The following is a 23065-nucleotide window of genomic DNA, read 5'->3' as shown; positions in this document are numbered from 1 at the left end:
AAGTTTATCATGTAAGCTACTTACAGTACGCGGCAGAAAGTCATTTACATCGACCTTTAGAAGGAGATAGCAGATTGGTAGAGCATTGTCTCTGTCGTTGAGACGTTCTAACCACTAGGCTACCACAGCTTTTTTACTGTATAGATATACTGAAAAGCAATTTAAAAACCCGCCATCGAATCAACTGGACTGCATCCCATTACACTTATTAAGGCTTCATCGAAGGCTTCACTTTAATTAAACGACACTTAACACTTTTATGGCATGTATAAAAGCCATGAAAAAAACAACCAGAAATACATAAAGATCTTTAACCGATAGGTATAAGGTACCAAATTGCTTGGCGAAATTGAATTTTGATTACTAAGTAGGTATATATTTTCTTGCGGATGGCAAGTGCTACTATATTTTTGGATTGCACGTATTGTAAGATTATTCTAATACGCAGGATCCATTGCCGCATTGCATTGCCGCAGCCAGAGAAAAATGCCTCAAACAAAGAAGAGTGTATACCAGAGCTAACTCTAAAAAGAAAAAGAAACAGGACAAGTCTGAAGAGGAAAGGCGTGAACAGGACAGAATAAGCGAAGAAGCAAGAAATAATTACAAGGCAGCCAAGTCTGAATTACAAACTCTTATACTCAAATCAAAAGGAGAACATTGGCAACAAATTGGCGAAGAGGTCGATAAGGACGTATGGGGACTGGGATACAAAATAGTGACAAAAAAGCTCAGAAAATCTCCTCCCCCCCCCATAAGTCTAGACAAGATGCGCGACATTGCAGAGGCCTTATTTCCCACTCATGGTGATTTCACGAGGATTATCGAAGCAACCGACCAGATCCCGAAGGTTACATGTGAAGAACTAACTAAGGCCTGTGACCGGATTAAACAACGAAAAGCACCGGGACCGGATGAAATAGCACCCGAAATAGTCAAATTAGCTGCGAGAGTCATCCCAGAAAAAGTGAGAGATGTCATGTGCAAAATCCTCCAATGCGGAGAGTTCCCGAGTATCTGGAAAACTGCAAGACTTATCTTACTGCGAAAAAACAATAAACCAGCAGATGATCCCTCAGGCTACAGACCTCTCTGCCTTCTGGACTGCTATGGCAAGCTTCTAGAAAGATCACTACTGAATAGGATAGAACAAATATTGCCAGATCATGGTGGATTATCAGATGAGCAGTACGGATTCAGACAGGGCAGGTCTACATTGGACGCCATCGAAAAGGTGAAAAGCATCGCCAAGGCAGCCAAACAAGGAACTCAGCGAACTAGGAAGTTGTGTGCTCTTGTTGCATTGGACGTCAGAAATGCTTTTAACTCTGCGCCGTGGAACCAAATCCTGGAGGAATTCAAGAGGAGAAAATTTCCTGGGTACATCAGCAATATTATTAGCAGTTACCTGGATCAGAGGACCATTATAATTACTGACTCTGCGGGGACTTCAGAGACAATCAAAGTAACTAGCGGAGTACCACAGGGCTCCATTCTTGGTCCCACGTTATGGAATATCCTGTACGACGGCGTATTTAAACTAGACATTGGTGATGAGGCCCGCCTCATTGGTTTTGCGGACGATTTGGCTCTGGTAGTATGCGCCAGAACAGACCAACTACTCATACAAAGGACGAACAGGGCCCTTAAGAAAATAAATGAATGGATGGTCAAAAAGCAACTGAAACTGGCTCCAGAAAAAACAGAAGCAATAATCCTAAGTGGAAGGAAAAAGCACGGCCCCATCACCTTCAACGTTGAGGGAGTGCAAATAAAACCAGGTGACAAGCTAAAATATCTTGGAGTGTGGCTAGACCGTAGCTTGAAGTTTGACAAGCATGTGGCCCAAACTGCTGAAAAAGCCGAAAAGTTAACAACAGCACTAAGCCAGCTTATGCCCAGGAAAGGAGGACCAAGAGCCAGCAAAAGAAGGATCCTAGCATCAGTGGCACACTCGGTGATGCTGTACGGAGCACCAGTCTGGGGCCAAGCACTCCAAATGGCTAAATATAGCGACATGCTTGGCAAAATACAGAGGCGACTGGCTATCCAAATCTGTGGTGCATACCGGACAATATCTAAAGAAGCGGTCATGGTCATAGCAGGGACGATACCCATAGAAAGGCTAGTCATGGAAAGAATGAGGATATTCAAAGGAAAAGACCAAAAAACCCCACAGGAACAGCGGCAACGGACCCTAGAAGAGTGGGAAAAGGAGTGGAAGGAAAGAGGAAAGGGGCAATGGACTAGAGACCTCATACAGGACCTCCGAAAATGGATTAATACGCAGGATCCATGCAAACGTAGTTTAGTTCTCATTTGAATACCAAGCAATCAAACTCAAGAGAAGTGAGCTATAATAGCCAGCGCGTGCCAGACCTTCGTTATTTTACTAAAAGCTGAGAGTAGCTCACTAGCTAATCCTCTCAAAGCTAATATATAGAGACATTCAGTTTAAAATAGTATATATACAAAACGGCGGCGCACGGTAGACACTAGACGATGGTCCTCTGATTGATTTCGCTGTCAAGTTGTCACGATAGAGGATAATCAATCAGACGCACTTGCTGCGTTTGTTTTGCGATCAATTACGTTAAACGTATAAAAATTTAAACGAATTCTATTGCCGGAACTATAAAAAAATATAAAAAAATCTCTGGTTTCCGGCTCTATTGAATTCAATTGAAGAGTTGGTAGTAATAGCCACGACAACAGCAGTTCTGAAAAGTCTACGTACAGTGCGCCAAGGCTCTCTTGGCACTTGAATGACATTGACAGGGGGGCGCTGTTGGAGAACAAAGGCTTAGAATATTCAAACAAGAACAAAGGGGACACTTGACGGCAACATAAGTTCCGAATTTCGCCACGCGCCAAGATAGCCTTGTGGCACTGTACATAGGTATTAGGTACGCTCTAATTTATAATTTATTGCTCTAATTTTTCGAAAACGCGAGATTTTCTTATATTGTAAGTATACCTTTTAAAACTCTTCGTAGAATGTGATAAGCCTTGAGAACTGATCACACGACAGAAGCGAAGCTGTATTCTGCCCCGCTTAATCATATAGACAACAATACGTTTTAGTTTGTTCTACAGTTAACATTAAGAAGCTTCTAAAACGTTATGATAACGTTATCATAAATTCCATAGTTCCAACCTAGTTGAGGTATCGAAAGTGTAATTCCCGCCGTGATATATGCTTGGGCAGTAAAGCGAGAATGCTGTGACGTCACCGCATAATGCGAGCCGTGACGTCACGCTGTCAGAGATTGATGTCCGAAAGCTAGACGCTCAGATCCATCTATTATTGAGAAAGGAATTGGTTCGAGATGGGTGTAATTACTAACTTTGCAGTATGCATAGGGTCAAGGGTGATTTTAATCAATAACTGTACGGTTTCGGGGTTGGTTACGGTTAAAAATGGTTTCTTCCGTTTCTATCAAGCTAATTCACCATCAGATGAGATGACAGCCAAGCGCTAACTTTTCATCAAATAAAAAATGGTATTGACGGTAACGGTAGTTATTAGTAAGAAATAAGAAGTTCTTGTCTGGCAAAAAAAACTTATGGGCTTTTGGCCATAGGGCCATAAGTTTTTTTCGCCAGACTCGGTGGGAGGCTACGTCCTTACACTTAGTCATTCCGTATTAAGGCTTCTTTCCACCTAGCCATCAAGAAATTATTTTGGTTCCGTCGTCTAGGCCTCTCGCCCATGCGTTGCAACTTCCAGTCCAGTCCGTCGTCACTGAAAGCTTTAGTGTATAAAATCTGTAAAATAATATTAATTTTTCATATAATTTTTTGCACTTGGCATGGAATTCTGGTACGTTACGTGATTTCAAAACCGATATTATATCAGATATTGTGCGAGCTCAGTATTTTTTTAGTTATAGACTACGGTGATAGATCTTATCTCATGATAATACAATGTCATAACAGCTGTTGGTTGTTTTTATTGCATAACGAAGAAGGTCGCGTGCTATATGCCGCGCATGGGCAGTAGTGCGTGGATTCACTCTTGCTTTCAGTATCGTATATCAGAAACACTATGACAACACGAGATATTTTTTTCACATTCAATTTTATTTGCACTTTTAAAAGGGCTATCTTTTCGATGTACCTTGTTTTTTCCACGATATTACCTATTCTCCTATTTTACTTTGTAAAGTCACGATCAAAATTTAATGACAGTTTGAAACTCTACCACCGGTTCTGAAAGTAATAAATCTGCTGAGAAGATACCGATATGAAACTCAAAATAATTGTTCATGTTTCTTACCTCATCCTTTTGAAGGTTTAATCACATTCACATCATCACATTTTCTCTTTGTTTTGCTTTCTGGTCAAAACAGTTCAAGAACATTTATTTCAGTTTAGGTTGCAACAATTTCTGAGATTTCTTACCTCAAACTTATAATAATAGTAAAAAATCGATCGCTACTAAAGTAAAATATCTAAGTGGCCCATACTTAGTAGGTATATAAGTACCGCTAAATGATGTTATGTGAAAGTAAGTTAAGCATCTTTTGTACGAAATAAAGTTGTAATAAAAAGACGACATGATAATAAATGAACGGTAGAATAACCGTCACAACATATGAAATAGGTTTTTAAAAATCCCGTGAGAGCTTTTTTATTTTCCAGGATAAAAAGCCTATGTCACTCTCCAGGCCATTGACTATACCCATGCTAAAAATCACGTCGATCCGTAGCTCCGTTGCGAAGTGGTTGAAGGACAAACCAACAAACCAATAAACCAACCAACAAACAATACTGATTGCAAAATAGCCAAGAACACAGCAGAAGAAAAATAACGAAAAAAATTAATACTTACTGCATAGTGATTTACCGGTTTTGTCTGAACTCGCAAAATAGTTGAATGGGAAGCTGGAAGAAATCTCTGTTTAGAGATAAGCATTTCCAATGTAACTTAATTTATTATTACTTTGTAACTACAATTTTGGTACATAAAAAAAAATTAAAAAAAAAAATAGTTACGCAAGAAAATACAAATCGTTAACCTTATCTCGAGGCCACAAATAAGGTGGCGAGGGTCCCGGGAGCTGCTTTAATTAAATCGTGCTAACAACTACAGTTGATCCTAGGTTAACGCTGTGCCAACTACTTGTAGCGATCTAACAGATTTACGGAGCAAATGTGGCTAAGACGACCGCATATTAGACTCGAACTTTTCGTGCCGCAAGACCCACACGCGTTTAACGCACCGTCCGCATCATTCAGGGCGAGAAAGGTGAGATTTTTAAGTTTCGCATATATATAAAAAGGAAAGCTGGACTGCCCGACTAACTGATATCTACGCACAGCTCAAACTACTGGACGGATCAGGCTATCCGGATCCGCTAAGAAAGGATTTTTGAAAATTCAACCTCTAAGAGGGTGAAATAGGGGTTTGAAATTGGTGAAGTCCACGCGGACGAAGTCACGGTCATAAGGTAGTTATAGCAGGGTAGTTTGATTTTGACGATTATTTTTAGTGTTGTGTAGAACCCTAAGGGCCGTGCCATTTTTTACCAGATTGCGACAGAGTTTTATGAGTTTAGTCGCCGTCTTTGTATTAGTGGTTCAGCGGTTTCCTCAAAATTTTCAAACTATTTAGATTTTGGTAACTAAAGTAACGTTTGCTTTGTCTAAATGTTCCACGTATAGGCTACATGACGTGGTAGGTACTTAAAAACGTTATGAAGAAATAATTAAATATCGAAATGGTAACATTGAGTCTCATTGTGTATTTCATTAATTAGCTCGTGTAACTAGTGTGGGAGTACCTAACGTCATTCAAATTTTGCTGCTGCTGCATATGCTGCGGCTCAGAGTCTAATGTGCGTTTAGCGTTAACGGAACAAATGCGCTTATTTTCCGTTTCTTGGATTTAAACTGTGCAGAGTCTTGAGTGTGTTTAATTTAGAAATGGATTTATTTAGTCTTTGTACAAATGTTTGGATTTCAGAAGAGGTTCCTTTTCAGAGGAAATGCGGTTTATTTTGTTGTTTGCTTCCCTTTAATGATGTTTTGAGTTTAAAGATGTTTGTTTTAATTTGTTAAAATAATGTGCTTACTTAGTAACTGACTTGCTTCGACTTCGCACGGGTGGTCGTGTATTTGTTAATGGTTTGTTAAGTTCTTCATTCAACGCTGATGTCGGTCGCGCGTACTTTTTTATTATTAGGTACTGCAACGTTGTCTGCGTTGCAAGCAATAAATGCAAGCTGTAAACGTATGTGAGCTAAATCCCGAGGACGCCCAAGAAAGCGCTGCACGCTGGCTGGATGTCGTGAACGCAGACCTGACTGCGTAAATCGGATACTAAAGAGCGGGCAAAGAAGGCAGCAACATGTAGGAAAGCGGACCCCACCTAGGTGGGAAAACGCTAAGTCGAAGAAGAAGAGTGAACGTAGGTATGCGACCGACGATGTCAAACTCAGGCCTACTTCATCGAGAGACACTCACTCTCATTTTTAGCAAAAAATATGAGTGGCATTTATTTAAACCTTTTTAAATAACTTTTAAACATGTTTTAAACTGACATAATAACTTCGAGTTGCCTGAACGCTGTATAGTTATCAAATCTTCAGGATTATTAACACGATTATAAGAAAGTAATGTTCGCATAAAATTCCAATTCGCAATGAAAGTAAGGTAGGATCTCTAATTATACTATTTAACAAGATTATTATAGCCAATTTATTATTTGTTGAAAATGCTTCTGTGCTTTTAACAACTGGTCAAGTGCGAGTCGGACTCCACACAAAGGGTTCCGTACCATTGTACTAGATTGTGTACTTCTTAATTTTTTTAAATTTACGTGGCATCCATTAAAAAATTATTATTTGTTATATTATAGGGGCAATAAAAATACACTCTCAGTAAAAATTTCAAATCTCTGCCTATTACGGTTCATGAAATACAGCCCGCTGACAGACAGACAGACGGACGGACAGTGTAGGCCTAGTAATAGGGTCCCGTTGGCACCCTTCGGTACGGAACCCTGAAATGCTTCTGTGTTTTTAAAAATGATACGTGAGAAAAGACCCGGGCAAGCCTTCACTTGCGAACCAACACGCTTATTAAACGGGTTTTGATCATCATTTTAAGGAGATTGCAAGACTCACATTTTTATGTATTGAAAATGAAAGTAAAGTCAGCAGCTTCATTTATAGGATTCCGTACCCGAAGGGTGCCAATGGGACCCTATTTTTAACCGACTTCAAAAAAAGGAGGAGGTTCTCAATTCGTCGGAATTTTTTTTTTTTTTTTTTTATTTTTTTTTTTTTTTTTTATGTATGTTCCCCGATTACTCGAAGACGCCTGGACCGATTTTGAAAATTTTTTTTTTGTTTGAAAGGGTATACTTCAAAGTTGGTCCCATTTAAATTTGGTGAAGATCTGATGAACATCTTCGAAGATAGATACTGGAACTCCTCAACGGATAAGAGTAAATTGCTCGCGATCAGTGTATTAAGCTTAGTAAACAGTAGATTTTTAACCAGTCATAGCATAATTCCATGGGGCCACTAAAAATTGTGAAATAAAAATTTTTTACAAAAAAAATAAAAACCGACTTCGATACACAAACACTAAAAATTGAAAAATAATTTAATTTATTACCGAATATCTTATGTATACAAGAGTTAATATAGTTCCATAATAATATTTTTTGGGGTCGGTGCCAATGAGGTGCCATTGTGGAGTCTCATAAAAATATGAAGTCTAGACGATTCGCGCAGCTAAAGCTAATTGGCACCGGCACCAAAAAGTATTATTATGGAACTATATTAACTCTTGTATACATAAGATATTCGGTAATAAATTAAATTATTTTTCAATTTTTAGTGTTTGTGTATCGAAGTCGGTTTTTATTTTTTTTGTAAAAAAATTTTATAAGCATTTACTGTCCGTCGGTCTGTCTTTATCGGGCAGTATCTCATAAACCGTACCTAATAGGTAAAAAGTTGACGCAGTATGTATTTCTATTACCGCTATAACAACAAATTTAAATAACTCATTTGCGAAGTGTTATGCACTACCCAATATAAGTAGGGGTCCCAAGGTACTGGAATGACGACCTTGCACCGGAAAGCGCAGCGTTGGAAGACCTCCCACTGGGTGGATGGACGACATCAGGCGAGTCATAGGGAGCCGCTGAATTTAGGCGGCGCAAGACCGTGGCGTGTGGAACTCCCTACAAGAGATCTATGTCCAGCAGTGGACGTCTATCGGTTGATGATGACGATGATGATGCATTACACTACCTTTCCTTTCCTTCAAACCCTGAAATTCTCTTGATAAAATCGAAACCTCGAGTAACTGCCGTGTAAAAACCCGACTTTATTGAATTTTCGAGGACCAATCTTGTAGCTCTAAACTCGGTTTTCCTAAGCGTACGGTTCGTAATTTAGTTCACTTCCCTATTACAGCTGTTCCAGAGAATTTGTTTTTTCATTTTTATTTCTTTCTGGATCTTTTTAATCTAATCTACCATCTGAAATGTAAAATAAGGGGGTTCAAAATAGATTCTTTAGAAAATTCTCAACTTGTTCAGAGATGTTCAACATTTTACATAGGTATTTTTTAAATATTTTTTTAACGAATAAAAGTTAACTTATGACTACGATTTCATCTAGTAGTAGGTCGTAGGTAGTAAGGATGATGCAATTAAGATAAAAGTGAGCTTATGGTTATGAGGAAAGGTTAAGGCACTCCTAATCGATTAGATACGTACGTATCCGTAGATGTAGGGTAGGAGGAATATCAATTAATAGTATCAGAACAACTTAGGTGGACAGACAATATTAAACGAGTCGCAGTGAACCGCTGGATTCAGGCGGCGCAAGACCACCCATGACATGCGAAAGTTCCTATAAAAGACCTATATCCAGCCGTGGACGTCTATCGGTTGATAATGATGATGATGAATGATACTAACTAGTGGACTTTAAGTTTAAAAAAATATTGTAGCAGAAACTTAACCTTAATTTAACAAGGGCCTATTAAAAGCAGGATAATCTGCCTTTCCAGACGTCCGAGCTATCGGATTATGCCCGGCTAATCACTCGTTAAATCGTATGGATCAGCTTTCACAATTTAGGCCCGGGAATTTGTTGATGTGTATCATTACTTAAGCGTCAAGCAAGCTGCTTAGCTTGAAGAATTTGATATTAAGGTATAGGTAAATTATGTATATCTACTTGTTGAAGTGGCTTTTGGCTAGTGGAAGTGGCATTGTAACCAATAGTGAGCGAGCGTCAACCAACCTGAGGTGTTTGCGATCATGACATTGTAGCTGTTATTCTGCCGCGATCGAGCAGCTGGACGGCAGGTCGGCTTAAAATTCGCACCACATCTGGGCAAGGAGGCTATATGCCTCGAGGCCCATATCCCCGTCTTGGCCTAGGCCAAACGGAGAAGATCCCCTCGCTGGTGCAAAATAACAGTATACTATTGGTACTTTAGCGTAATGTATGAGCTAGGATAGATCTTGGATATTTGGAGTTTGGACTCCAAGTGCTAGTGGAGGAATCAGTGTGGCCCTTAGACTAAAAAATTTGTAAGCCTCTGATGTAGAGAAAGGACACAAAGTTCCATCCAAACAGGCCGAGGCGCGTCAGTCGTTTATGAGTCATGACAAAACGATTTGATATCTCGTCTAACCGTACCAACTTAACCAATTACATTATTTACTTTTCTAATGAAACAGTAGATACAGTAAGTATACTCGCTAATGCTTTTATCTCGCAACTGAGCTCGGTTCAGCAACATTTTCTATTTACTTGGAATCCGACACATCATTAAACCCTCCTAATGTGAAAGTCGATCCTTTAAGCCGGATAGTCTGAGCGTCCGAATGAGATTATCCAATATCTACTCGGGCGGGCGATGAGTGAGCACTTTTAAAAGTTAGCCTTTCAGTATTCTCATAGAGCAAGATCAGTATTCAACGTCGACTAATATGCTCTACGTATGTACGCACTAGACAGGTTATTCCGAACAAAAATTTTAAGGAACTACAACTCTTTTGCTTACAACTTGAATATCATACCTGCCTACAAAATGTGAAATTGTGATTTGAACCACAGAGCAAGGATATCTCCTATACTGTGGCTATGGTGGAGCTGTACATGTGCATGTGTATTAGTGTGTGTGTGTGAGTGTGTAGGTAATAGGCGTAAAACGTAGAATTACTCAGAATAGGATTAACGCCTTATTAAAGGTACCTACCTAGATCGCTAATAAGACAGTCGATCTAAAGCTACTTTTTTGTTTATCTGACATATTTTGTAAGGGGCTCTAATTAGTCGCCATAATATTAACCAGTTATATACAAGGTTCTATGAACTTTATAATTTATACACTCCATCTAATTAACATTCTATAATTATTGTCACATGTAATCAGAACTGTCAATCTAAAATGCGGCGTAAAAACGTTCGCATTGATATTGTATTGACAATAACAATATTCGTATCGAAAATAAATTAAAAGACATCTTTATACTTATGGGGCACTTATATGGACTAAGAGCCAGCACGTGCCAGATCTTCGTTTTTTTATAAAAGCTGGAAGTTTCTCTGCGTATTGTACCCAATACTGGGAGGAACGTTCGTTTGGATCATGCTCAAACTTAATACTGTTAAGTTTTTCGTAAATCCAACTTCTGATGGTGCAATCTCTTTGAAAATATCACAGTTCTCAACACTAAAAGCTTTCTTGTCTCTCAGTATCTATGCGCTTTTAGTGTCAGTGTTTGCTACTACTTAGGTGTGGCGTAGGCAGACGTAGGTAAGTGCTGCCGAGGTAATGTTTGAGTAAGCTTCTAGAAAAGTGCCATGCGCTCCTTGTGATGAAGTGAGGAACTACTATAATTTATCGTTTATCGCACAAAATTATAACAGAAAATGTATAGAGTTATAATTAGACCTCATATTAGTAGGCCTCACAGACTGAGGCAGGGAGTTGACATTAATTTACTAGAGCTGCAAAGTTCTGCAAAATGGAGCCAAATTGACTGGTGTTAATGCACATCAGACGCGACGATAACGCGACGCACGCGCCGTCTAAGCACATGAACTACTTTCGCGTACTTGAACTGCGCTAGCGTACCGCGAAGACGGTAGTCTTGTACAATCGAGAACTAATTGTTTTTTTTTTATTATAGACAAATTAATTTCAAATAGTTCGCGATTGACATAACGCTGCGCTTGCGCAGTTCACGTACCTACGCTTGGTGGTGTCTGTGTTGCGCATACATTCGACAAATGCTGGAGAAACTTTACTGTGAAAAGACTCTACTAGTTGTCACTAATATCGCTATTTTAACACATAACTGCGAGTATTTATGCAACTATTACTTGAATATAATTAGAATTAAAGATACATATTTGATTCATTAAAAATGTTTAATTGAAACGATTGTGTCAACGCTTTCTTGACACCTACACAATACCCCATGTATTTACCACATAAAATTATTTAACGCTCTATGACCCTTTCTCAATGGTTTAATGTTGTTAGTACGCGAGGGACAGTAACGATAATTTCATATCGACCGTACACAGAGGCAGCCTGTGTCGACATTATTCAAATTAAGCTCTTGGCGGAAGGGTCGAGCTTTAATGGAGACATAATTTTTGGAAGTGGTAATTTGCCATTTTTATAATATTATCACTAAGGGCTTATATATTTTTTTAATTTCTTTAAGTGGTACTAGGAATATTTAATCATGAACCCATACTTAATATTACAATCGCGGAAGTGTTACATAATATCATTTTATGGCTCAAGCTCTAAATAAATGTTGACAAAATTTGGCTTGCATCCTGAAGACGAATATAGGATATTTTTTACCTGAAAAATCAAAGCTCCCATGGGATATTTGAAAACTGAAACAAATCTTTAATTTGACGATGACGTCTTCAAAGTCAACCTTTGCAATTTGTTGTGGGTATTCCTTCCCACTTCAAAATCACGTCTTCTTAGTGTCTTCATAGGCTAGATTCACTTCAAGTCAAGCCGTAGATATACCTACGGACGAATCTTGGAGCTTTGGGTATGACCTTGAGCAATGAGGAATACGGCACAAAATATTAGGTAAGTAACAACAGTTGAAAGTCAAAGCGCTCTTAGACGCCGACGCGACCTGATTAAATATTCGAGTCATGCCTTGGTTTCCTGAAATGAAATTTAGTATAAATCTACAGTCCCCTGAATCCGATTGGTAATTGAAGTTATACGGATTGCCTACGTGAGAGACATGCAAAGAGCTGAAATAACACTTAACTGTACATATTATTATAAGTTGACACAGTGTGACCTTTCTATAGATCAGGTACTCTTCTCGTGTGCTTCATCTTGTCATATACATACCTGCTCAATGTTCTATCCTTCTCCAAACGGAAAAGTTGTGCTACATTGGTTATCCTGATTCCTGGTCCATTCCAGATGTTTCTATTTTCTAGCCACGACTTTCTTCTACCAAAGTTTTACTTTCCATCAATATTAGATTTGGCGACAAAGCAAGCTCAGTCTCTTTTTCAAGCCCATGAATAGGGACCTCGGTCGGGTCAAACAAGAGTTTAAGCAGTCATATCCATATATTTATAATGAATTTATTTAGATTTTTCTGTCCACACTCCACACCATACTTTCTTATTCTTATGACTTGTGTCTCTCGTATCAAGCAGCCTTTTGACACTTGTTTGATGTCTTCTGCTCATTGTTGGATCTACCAACTCTTACGTGGAGTTTAGAAATCTCTACAAGATATCTATATTCAGTAGTAAGGGTCCATCGGATGTCCATTAAAAAGACACTTGAAAATCTACATGAATAAAGGATAGTATAAAAGATCGAGTTAAGCTCATAATCCTATTTAGATCAACGGCCCATTAAGTAAATAGCATTGAAACAACTTCACACCAAAAATGGTAAACAAGTTCTAAAGATGCTAATGGTAATAATATTCAGATCCCGTTCCAAATCTCTTGTACACATTCCTAAAGGCGGTTATGAACGGGCAAGATTTCATGCCAATTTTTAGATGAAAACGTATATTTACCAAATTGTAGCTTTCGATACGAGCCTTAAAAAGTTGCTGGACACTTGAAGGTTGTAGGTCAAAAATTTAAGTAGTATTTGACTAGAAAATGGAAATTAACAATTATCGAGAATCGTGATGATGATGATGGTAGATCCCAGCAAGTATTTCAGCAACTATGTATAGGCCTAAAAAAAGTAGCCTATGTCACTCTCCAGGTCTTTAAATATACTCATGCAAAAAATCACGTCGAATCATTGCTCCGTTGCGACGTCATTGAAGGACAAACCAACAAACAGACACACTTTCGCATTTATAATATGGGTACTGATGACTTATCGAATGCTATCATTGTAAAAATAATTGCCAGCAAGTTTTTCAGCTACTATAGCAATTAGCATAGTCCGTCTACACCACATAAAACCCGCGGCGTTAAAACACCCCAGTATAAATCACCAGATGACGTCGCGCTTTGTTCAGCCGCACGCCGCCGATGAAAAAATGTTTAATCCACAAACCATTGTATCGTAGGAGAGTTTAGTGAGCTTATTCTGGTGAATAATGTTTTCAGCGCTCGCTTATTGCTTGCTTTTTGTAACCGGTTTAAACGCAAACCCTGCACACGCACGCACGCAAGTCACGAATCCATAGAAAATTGAATTAATCTGCAGTTGGAAAACCATCGACCACCACTAATATGGACACATAGTCTCTATCTATGTCATATCTATGTCTATGTATCTATGTCTATGTAGCATAGATCTATGTTCTGTCAATCCGTCTATCTCTATCTGTCTGTTAGCGGGCAGTATCTCATGAACGTAATAGGTAGAGAGTGGAAATTTTCAGTGTGTTTCTATTGACACTATAATAACAAACTAGTTACCTAAATACATATACTACACAAATTTCAAACCCCCAACTTACTCCCTTAGGGGTTGAATTTTCAAAAATCCTTTCTTACCGGATGTCTACGTCAGCTTTTGCATGCTCAGCCCGACCCGTCCAGTAGTTTGAGTTGTGCGTTGCTAGGGATAGGGGTTTTTAGGGAGCCCCCAGCACACCCGCACAGCCCCCGTGCTAAGTCGGTGCGGGCGAGCGCGGGTGACGTGCCGATGTGCGGGGAGTCCCCCCTCCTCATACCCCGATTGCCATCTCTACCTGTCGCGGACCATATAGGTTGATACTCGTACTTTTGAACATTCCTATTTTTTAGCAAGTCATCATTGTACCATGTAAAATTTGTTGAAAATGCAATATTGTGCAAAATGTTCGAGCTCGAGGCTTACTCTTTTGAAAACGTTATTATATTATTCAACAATGTTGTCAAACAAAAACATTCTAGAGTAAGTGTGCCGTATGAGTTGCCATGAATAATTCAGCCATGGCTCGCGTTAACGAATACGGGCGGCAATTTTCAAGGGCACCAGCCTCCCCTGCTACGTTTTTCAAAATAATAACAAAGTCTTCCTAAGTGAATCGTGAATTGACAACGTAAAAGGTATGTACACATTACACATCTCCCATGGCTCTACTATCACAGAATTTTCAAAAAGGTAGTGGAAATAGTGTGTTGCTCTTCTGCTACTTACACTTAATTGTAATAATTTATATATGGGGCACTTCCGAGTGCTCGATACGAAAAAACATGAAGGGGGACAAGATCGAAAAGCTCCTAAGCACACTCTCCGAAACACATTCTGTAAAATATCGGTAATTAGCAACCTTGCAGTGGTGATCATGATCAACACTGCACCCCTGTGTCTGAACTGAGTCCCTTTGAAAAAAGACCCCGGATGGGTTCGAAACTAGTCGGGCTAACGTGGACTAAACACCTTTACTTTACAGTGAGTAAAGCCGGGTGTGAGATATGTATAATCAACACTGAAGTTTACCAAAAGTGGTGAGTCCTCGCCTATGAGTCTTCTAGATCAACGGTCGATGGCGTCTCAAGCTGAGTTGGTACTTATTGTACAATTATTATTATACCTACTATTGTTATTTTATTAATTCAATACCTTTCATTCAATATCTGGCATTACCTCTACCTATACCTATTCTGAATTGCGTGGCCTCTGGCCAGTGGCCAGTAATAAGATAGTAGGTGTGCCGTCAAAGATTCGATATTCTTTATCGAAGAAAAGATAAAATTGCAGACATTCTGCCCGCATCCGCCATTAAAGGTAAATGGATACATTTTTCCTGCACTGATATTTCATGGTGCCTATCAGCATTGCTCTTACGGTACGAGTATAAAATATTATATCAATGCATCTAAAGCCTTTCCTTTGTGAGCACAGCCTCCGGGCTTCATTGAATCCTATCCGAGAACGTTGGCTATTTTATGTTGCTATGGCTTTAAGAAAAGTAGAGCATAATCTATACTGTTATTAAAACTGTATAGCAAATACAAGTAAAGCTATAAAGGTATATTAATATGATACTTAATGGTCAAGTAAAGTTGTAAATACAGGTAAGATTTTTTTTTTTAATATTGAAATCCTACTGGACCTACAATTTATATCATTCGGGCAAAGTCACGGAAAAAAGTTAGTTGTTAATAAAGAAGCCAATTATACCAATCTAAATATATAAAAGGAAAAGGTAACTGACCGACTGACTGACTGATCTATCAACGCACAGCTCAAACTACTGGATGGATCGGGCTGAAATTTGGCATGCAGATAGCTATTATGACGAAGGCATCCGCTAAGAAAGGATTTTTGAAAATTCTACCTCAAAGGGGTGAAATAGGGGTTTAAAATGTGTGTAGTCCATGCGGACGAAGTCGCGAGCATAAACTAGTTATTCTTAAAGTCAATAACTTCTGTCCCTTGTCCAGGGTACTGACTTACCACCAGGTGGAATAGCAGCCAAGCGTAAACAAATTATCGATAAAATAGATAAAAAACTTCTTATTACCCTGACTATGATTTTATATAATTTTCTGAACCGCTCCGATCTGTGGCATCTTGCGGTTATGATTGTGGCTTAGAGGAATAGTCCCCGCCAATAGTCTATTATTTGCCGTCGCTGTTATCTTATACGCCAGTGTAATTATTTCTCGTTGACTTACTGTCGTTTGTACAGCGGAGTGCTCTCTGAGTGCGCTTCAATTCCATTGAATTTCTATGTTGTTTTCATAGGAAAGTTCAATCTTCGTGCATTGCTAGACTCTAGAGTTCTCATTGTAAATGTATGCACGTTTTTCCAACATTTATTTTACTTTTTTAATATGCTGTGTAGAACTTTAGAAGTTAAATAGAGACTAGCTCACCCACCGCGGTTTAGCAGGCTGAGTGGAATTTATAAAAATACTTTCTTAGTAGAAGTCTAGAGGTCTACGTTGAAAATCTACAAACAAAATCTTAAGATTCTAGACCAAAACGGTAGCTATACGTTAGCTATCCGGAGATTACCCCCTATACCCAAACTTACAAAGTTTTCTTCTTTTTAGCGTAGATAGATGAAGGCAATTTATACTTGTCATATCTCTTGTAGGTATCCCATCTTAATCTGCATCATCACTAACTCGTACCTACTTATAAATTTATCTACACAAAATACTTAGTTTGTGAAATCGTAAATAAGCGCAAACGTGCAAAAGAATTCTATTAGCTCCTTATTATGTTTAATTGCTTTAGTGCTAGAAATTTTCCCTATATTAACTTCTGCCATATTTTCTCGTAAAAGTGTTCTGTCTCGTAAAAACCGGCCAAGTGCGAGTCAGGCTCGCGCAATGAGGGTTCCGTACTACAGTCGTATTTCTTCGACATTTTGCACGATAATTCAAAAACTATGATGCATAAAAATAAATAAAAATCTGTTTTAGAATGTACAGGTGAAGACCTTTCATATGATACCCCACTTGATATAGTCACTCTCTTCGAAAGTTGAAAATACTAATATTATTAGTTCATGACCACAATTTAATTTTTTTTGTGTGATCTAACCCTAAATTCACGGTTTTCAGATTGTTCCCCAAATGTCAGCTATAAGATCTACCTACCTGCCAAATTTCATGATTCTAAGTCAACGGGAAGTACCCTATAGGTTTCTTGACAGACAGACGGACAGATAGACAGACAGACAGACAGACAGACAGACAACAAAGTGATCCTATAAGGGTTCCGTTTTTCCTTTTGAGGTACGGAACCCTAAAAAGTATCTCGCTATAGTATTGAGGTCTTAGGCTAGCCTTCAAGTCTTTCTCAAAAACTTTTGGAACCATGAGACAAGCGATAAAAGATATATAATAATAAAGAAGAGATAATGCCAAAGAATGATAAAATATATAAGATGAAGAATGGTAAAATGACAAAACATATACCTACATAAAGATAGTCGTAGAACCATAATAACTTATAGGAAAAGCAATTCAACAAGCATGAATGTCACATAGAGAATTCAGCAATCGTAGCAAAGTTGGAGCAAAAGGTAAGATGGTCTAGATATCGTAATTTGTACCCTTTCTCAATGCTCCCAGAGGATCGAACAATAGGTATAAGAGACCTTACAATATTATTGGGACTCGGGTGATATCGAGATGGCGCAGTTTTATAGTCAGACCCACTTTTTTATTTTCCTGTTTCAGTGTTGGAAAACTTTTTATTTTTGTTCTTTTATCGCACGTTACCCTTGTTTCAGTAGGTAATATAAGTTAATGATTAGGTACAGGCAACATGTGATGTCATGTTCTCTCGGTTGAGTCTACTTAGGTGAATTTGTCCTTCTGTCTGTTCGTCTCTCTGTTGACTAGAATAAGTGATGTTTAGTTGATCATGATGATGATGATTCATCTCCCTACAGAGCTCGGGTCTCCTCTCAGTAGGATAAGGGTTTGGCTATAGTCTACTACGCTGGCCTAGTGCGGATTGGCAAACTTCACACACCTTAGAGAACATTATGGAGAACTCTCAGGCATGCAAGTTTCCTTACGATGTTTTCCTTCACCGTTAAAGCAAGTTGCATATCCAGAAACCTCGAAAAAATCGATGTAGAAAAAAGAACCACCTCCTTTTTGACAGTCGGTTAAAAACCGATGACCTTGAAATATTTACGGAACAATCTTTAAAATATCCCCTTTCTAACAAAAATAGAATGAATGAAATCGGACTACGCGTTAATGAATTACAACTCAGTATACATTTTAACTTTCGTCCCCTCTCCTACGGGAACCATGCTAAATTTCGGGATAAAAAGTATCCTATATTCTTTCTCATAGTATGACCTCAAATCGTACCAAGTTTCATTGGAATCCATTCAGTAGTTTCAGCGTGATGCGCGGCCGTGATACAGACAGACAGACAGACAGTCAGACAGACAGACAGACAGACAGACAGACAGACAGACAGACAGACAGACAGACAAAAATGAAAAAATTACAGTTTTGGGTTCAGTATCGATTATAGAGTGCCCTCGAAAAAAAATTTTCAAAATATCTTCAATGTACAGAATTTGACCTGTTACAGTTTTATTATAAGTATAAGTATTGATATATGCAACTTGCTTTAACAGTGTTTATCGCATTTGTCTTGCAAACTGCTTTTATATCTAACAGTAAAAAAGTTTTTCTATAAATTTTTCAACTCGGCTATAAAATCTAAAGTTTTGCAAGTCTCAGCAACTATTCTCAACAGTTTTATAAAAGTTGTGCAGTAAAGTTACTAATTGATGTATTTTCCACCCAATTTCACGTGAATTTTATTTTGTAGTTAAAAAGTTTTGTTAGGTGATGCCCCAGACTACATAAATAAGCTAGACTAGAAATGCTGGAACAAACACTGTCTTTCTTTTCGTGTTTCGTTTTTAGCGATTCGTTTCCTATCTTGAAATATTGTGGCGTATTATCTATTCCATATACTTTTTCTGCAGAGAAAGGTCTGTGACGAATACATTACAATCAAGAGCTGTAAAGGGTGAAACGTGAAGCCTTCCTTTTTTCGTTTTGAGGTACGGAACCCTACAAATGCAGTTGAAAATTGTCAAAAAAAGCTCTTGACTCTTACTCACACTTGGGGGCACTGTAGCGCCAAGGATGGTAATAATGTGTCCAGTCTATTACTTTCTTAGTCTATGGGTGAAGCTCCGCAAGTAGTGATCGGAGTTCATCGGAAGTAACGAGTAACTTTACCTCCGAGTACATAATGCTTACGTACATAAGGGGTCTTCGGCTTGACTTCTTCATGGCAAAGTTTAAAGTAACATTGAACGTTTACTTGCGCTCAAGTTATTTTGGAAAAACTTAGGCCAAACGAAAGTGCTTCTAATTACGTTGTAGAAAATGTTTAATTTACTTGTCAATCCAATCCAATCCAATCCATCAGCCTGTTTGCGTCCACTGCTGGACATAAGCCTTTGCAAGAGCGCGCCATTAAACACGGTCCTCCGCCTTCCTCATCCATCCGCTCCCCACCATCTTCTTCAGGTCATCGGTCCAGCGGGCTAGGGGTCGTCCCACGCTGCGCTTACCGGTGCGCGATCCCCACTCCAGAACACGTCTGCCCCATCGGCCGTTGGTTCTGCGACAGACATGACCGGCCTTTGACATCAACACAATTTACTTGTGCTGATGTTAAAATACTGTTTTCAATTTGGATGCTTGCAGCAACTGACAAAGACTTGACATACACACAAACTTTGGTTAGAAGCGTTGGTAGGTGACCGTGCATGCAAAATTACTGTGAATTTGTTCTTGTTCTTAGCAAATACAGTAGGTAGCCTGGTAGGTACAATGTCGTCTTGCCGCCTCGATGACCTTGACGTATCTATGTAAGGGAAAGCTGACTGACTGATATAGCAACGCTGCACTGTTCAAACTACTGGACGAATCGGACTGGTTGATGACGTAGATATCCGCTAAAGAAGGATTTTTGAAAATTCAATCCCTAAAGGGACAAAATAGGGGTTTGAAATTTGTGCAGTCTACGCGGATGACCACGCGAGGGAATAAGCTAGTAACAAAATATAGTGGAGAATAAATATGTCATAAAATGTATCCACCTACTACCTAGTGCAAAGTAACACACGCACAGGCAATCAACACTAAAACACTTTACGTATAGTTTAATTAGTCAATGAAATAGGCTTTCGTCGTTTAATCCAGCAGGCTCACGTTTTACGGTCGCTAAAGGGAGATTGCAATCGTAAACCCGAAAAAAAGACAAATGTCATAATATTAGCCCAAGATCCCACTGCATGATATTTCCACCTATGAGTCATTCAATTGCAATGTAATTCGTAAAGATGAGTATCCATAAAAGATAAGTTTTTGTTTGGTTGTCTATTAAAATATTGCCGTAAAAGATTTTTGTCTATTTCAGACGGAAATAACGCGAACACTTTTTTCGCTTTTTTTAAATACTGCCAGCTATTTTAGCCGAACAGCTGTTTTGTGATCGTGATCTTTTATCGAGGTGTTTTAAAGTAGCTAGCGTTCTCCCAAAATGATAAAACAGTTTTACTTCAACCGCGCGTAAATATTACACGTATACCTACCTACTAGCTACGTTAAAGTTTTTTTTAATCGCACCCGTCTATTAATTTTATTGCCAATTAACCTGCCCCAGCTTCGTTCGGGTAGAATTTCGAAAAACTTTTCTTAGTGAGGGACGTTATAGGGAACATGCAAAAACAAAATCTCAAGTTTCTAGACTTAGTAGTTAGTGGTTTAGGCTGGACCATGACATTTCAGTCGGTCAAGACAAAGAAAGCAATGTAAAGAATTTTTTAGTAATGGTTAGTAAAGAAATGGCAGAGCTTTATTAGCATTAGTCGCTATCTTTTATGAAGCTTCAACCTATGTTTCTCAGCTGCGCGATTGCGGGAGAGTGACAGCTACAAAGTCACGATCGCTATCATCTCTGACTGGTTAACATTCACTCACTATTGGCTACAATGCATTGTTGCAACAAGAATCGCACAAGTTCAACCAATCAGAACAATTGAGATTGTAATAATGATTGATGTAGGTTTTAGACAATCGCCCTAGTGATCTCAAACATGGATATATCAAGGAATGGGATCTTAGACTATATCGAATTCATATTCAAGGCAGATGGGCTATTGACTGTTCCGTGAGCGGTAAAGAGGGTTCACTATTATGGAAATTGCGTTTTTACTTTTTACCGAATTAAAGTTGTGTCTATTCAGTAAAGATAAGTTTTTATACGTTTTTATTATAATATCGTATCATTTTGATTAATCGTAAATCGACCAGAGACAATTTACAGTGTAGTGTGTAGTAGTGTAAATTGTCTCTGGCCTGGTCTAGTGGAAGGCTTTGGCCATGGCTGGTTACCACCCGACCGGTAAATCCGTGTGGGGCCGCCGAGAGATTTAGCGTTCCGGTACGATGTCCGGTCCCGGCTGAGTTTGTTCTGGGCTCTTCTCAGACCTGGGCGCGTTTGGAACCCTCGTAGCTTTAGTTTTAAGTTCGCGTAAAAATTATCACCGCTATTTATATCATCATCTTACAAATGCAAACCGACTATCAAAAAGCGTAATTTGTTTACCTACTTTGAATCAACGTTTTGACTTTTGATGCCACGTATAAACGAATCAGGGGTGTAGGTTTAATGAAACTGTCCCCTACTCCTTTCAAGTCAGCCCGCTTCCATCTTAGACTGCATCATCACTTACCATCAGGTGAGATTGCAGTCAAGGGTCTAACTTAAGTATTAGAATTTTAAAAAACCTATCTCGACTCTCGAGCCTGCCCATGGGCAAAGTTGAAGGCGAAAACCTAGTATGTACCTACGGAGGTGATTTGTGAAGTCGTCAACTCATAAGCCAAAAGTTTATTTGGAGGCTGAACAAGGAAACTTAACTTAAAATTTGTTATGACTTATAACTTAGTTAAGCCTGTACAAATATAAATAAGCCTTTTTTACTCGACTACTTAAGTGCGTAAAGGTTCTGATTATAGCAGTGTTTGTTCGTATGTTTATTTAAGCCACTAAAACTTTATAAGGCTATTCGGAAAGGAGTTCTTAAAGTGTACCGAAAAGGGGTTTACACATTACTACATACTAAAAAAACACTAGTGGTGGCCCTACACAAGTGTATATGGAACAGCTGACTTTTATTGACCCTCTCTCTGATTGAACAAAAAAGCACATTTTTACTAGGTCTAGCAATGCGCCGGACTCTAATTAACTACTTATACAATATTATGGCATAATATTATTGTAGGTACGTAACTAAATTAAACAGGTACATTGCGGCAAGGCACTTTTAGCGCGTGGCAAAAATCGGAACTAAAGTTGCCATCAAATGTCCCCTTTGTTCTTGTTTGAATAGCTAGTCTAACTAAGCCTTTGTGCTCCAACAGCGCCCCCATGTCAATGTCATTCAAGTGCCAAAAGAGCCTTGTCGCACTGTAATTGAAAAGGGCATCTGCATAGTTTCTTGCTGGTCTTACTGCCACCTATGGTAGATTTATATAACGATCCAAAACGCGCTTGCAAAAGTTATTTGAATAAAAATAATTTCTATTTCTATTAAATAAACAGAGAAACTATAAGATTGAAGAACACTTTGAAAAGTACCTACCTGTACCTTTTGAAGGTACACTTTGAAGTTGCACTTAGTTGTACAAACTACAAACTACAAACTATATTATAGTCTACTACTACCGGGACTCAAAGAGAATTAATAGCCGCATGACTTATGTTTAAAATAAACATTGTCAGCAAACAACAGTCGGAAGGATTTTATATTATCTCAGATATTATCCATTATTATCTCTATAAAATAACCCAGGGATTCTCTCTTAAATTCCTTTTAGTTCTAATATCTAACGGCTTGCTTTTAAAAGTATGCCATCATTTGTAAACAAAATGTATGAAACATCGTTTTATAGGCAAAAGTTTACATAGAAATTATTCCTAATTTGTAATTTTATTCAACATGACTTTCGTACTTATGGAACATCGCGTAGCCGCCAATAAGTTTCAACCCTACACCTAAAAAAATCAAATTCAGTAGGTAGCTCTGATCTCTACTAATGCTAGC

General features: G+C 38.5%; 1 protein-coding gene across 3 annotated transcripts in view; it reads left to right on the top strand.

The window, feature by feature from the left end:
* Positions 1-23065, top strand: part of stan (Protocadherin-like wing polarity protein stan) — a 219639-nt gene that overhangs the window by 62695 nt on the left and 133879 nt on the right. The window lies entirely within an intron of this gene.

Source organism: Maniola hyperantus, chromosome 5 (assembly GCF_902806685.2).
Source record: "Maniola hyperantus chromosome 5, iAphHyp1.2, whole genome shotgun sequence".
NCBI lineage: Eukaryota > Metazoa > Arthropoda > Insecta > Lepidoptera > Nymphalidae > Maniola > Maniola hyperantus.
The sequence above is the reverse complement of the archived record's forward strand: the minus strand, read 5'-3'. Positions and strand labels throughout refer to the sequence as shown.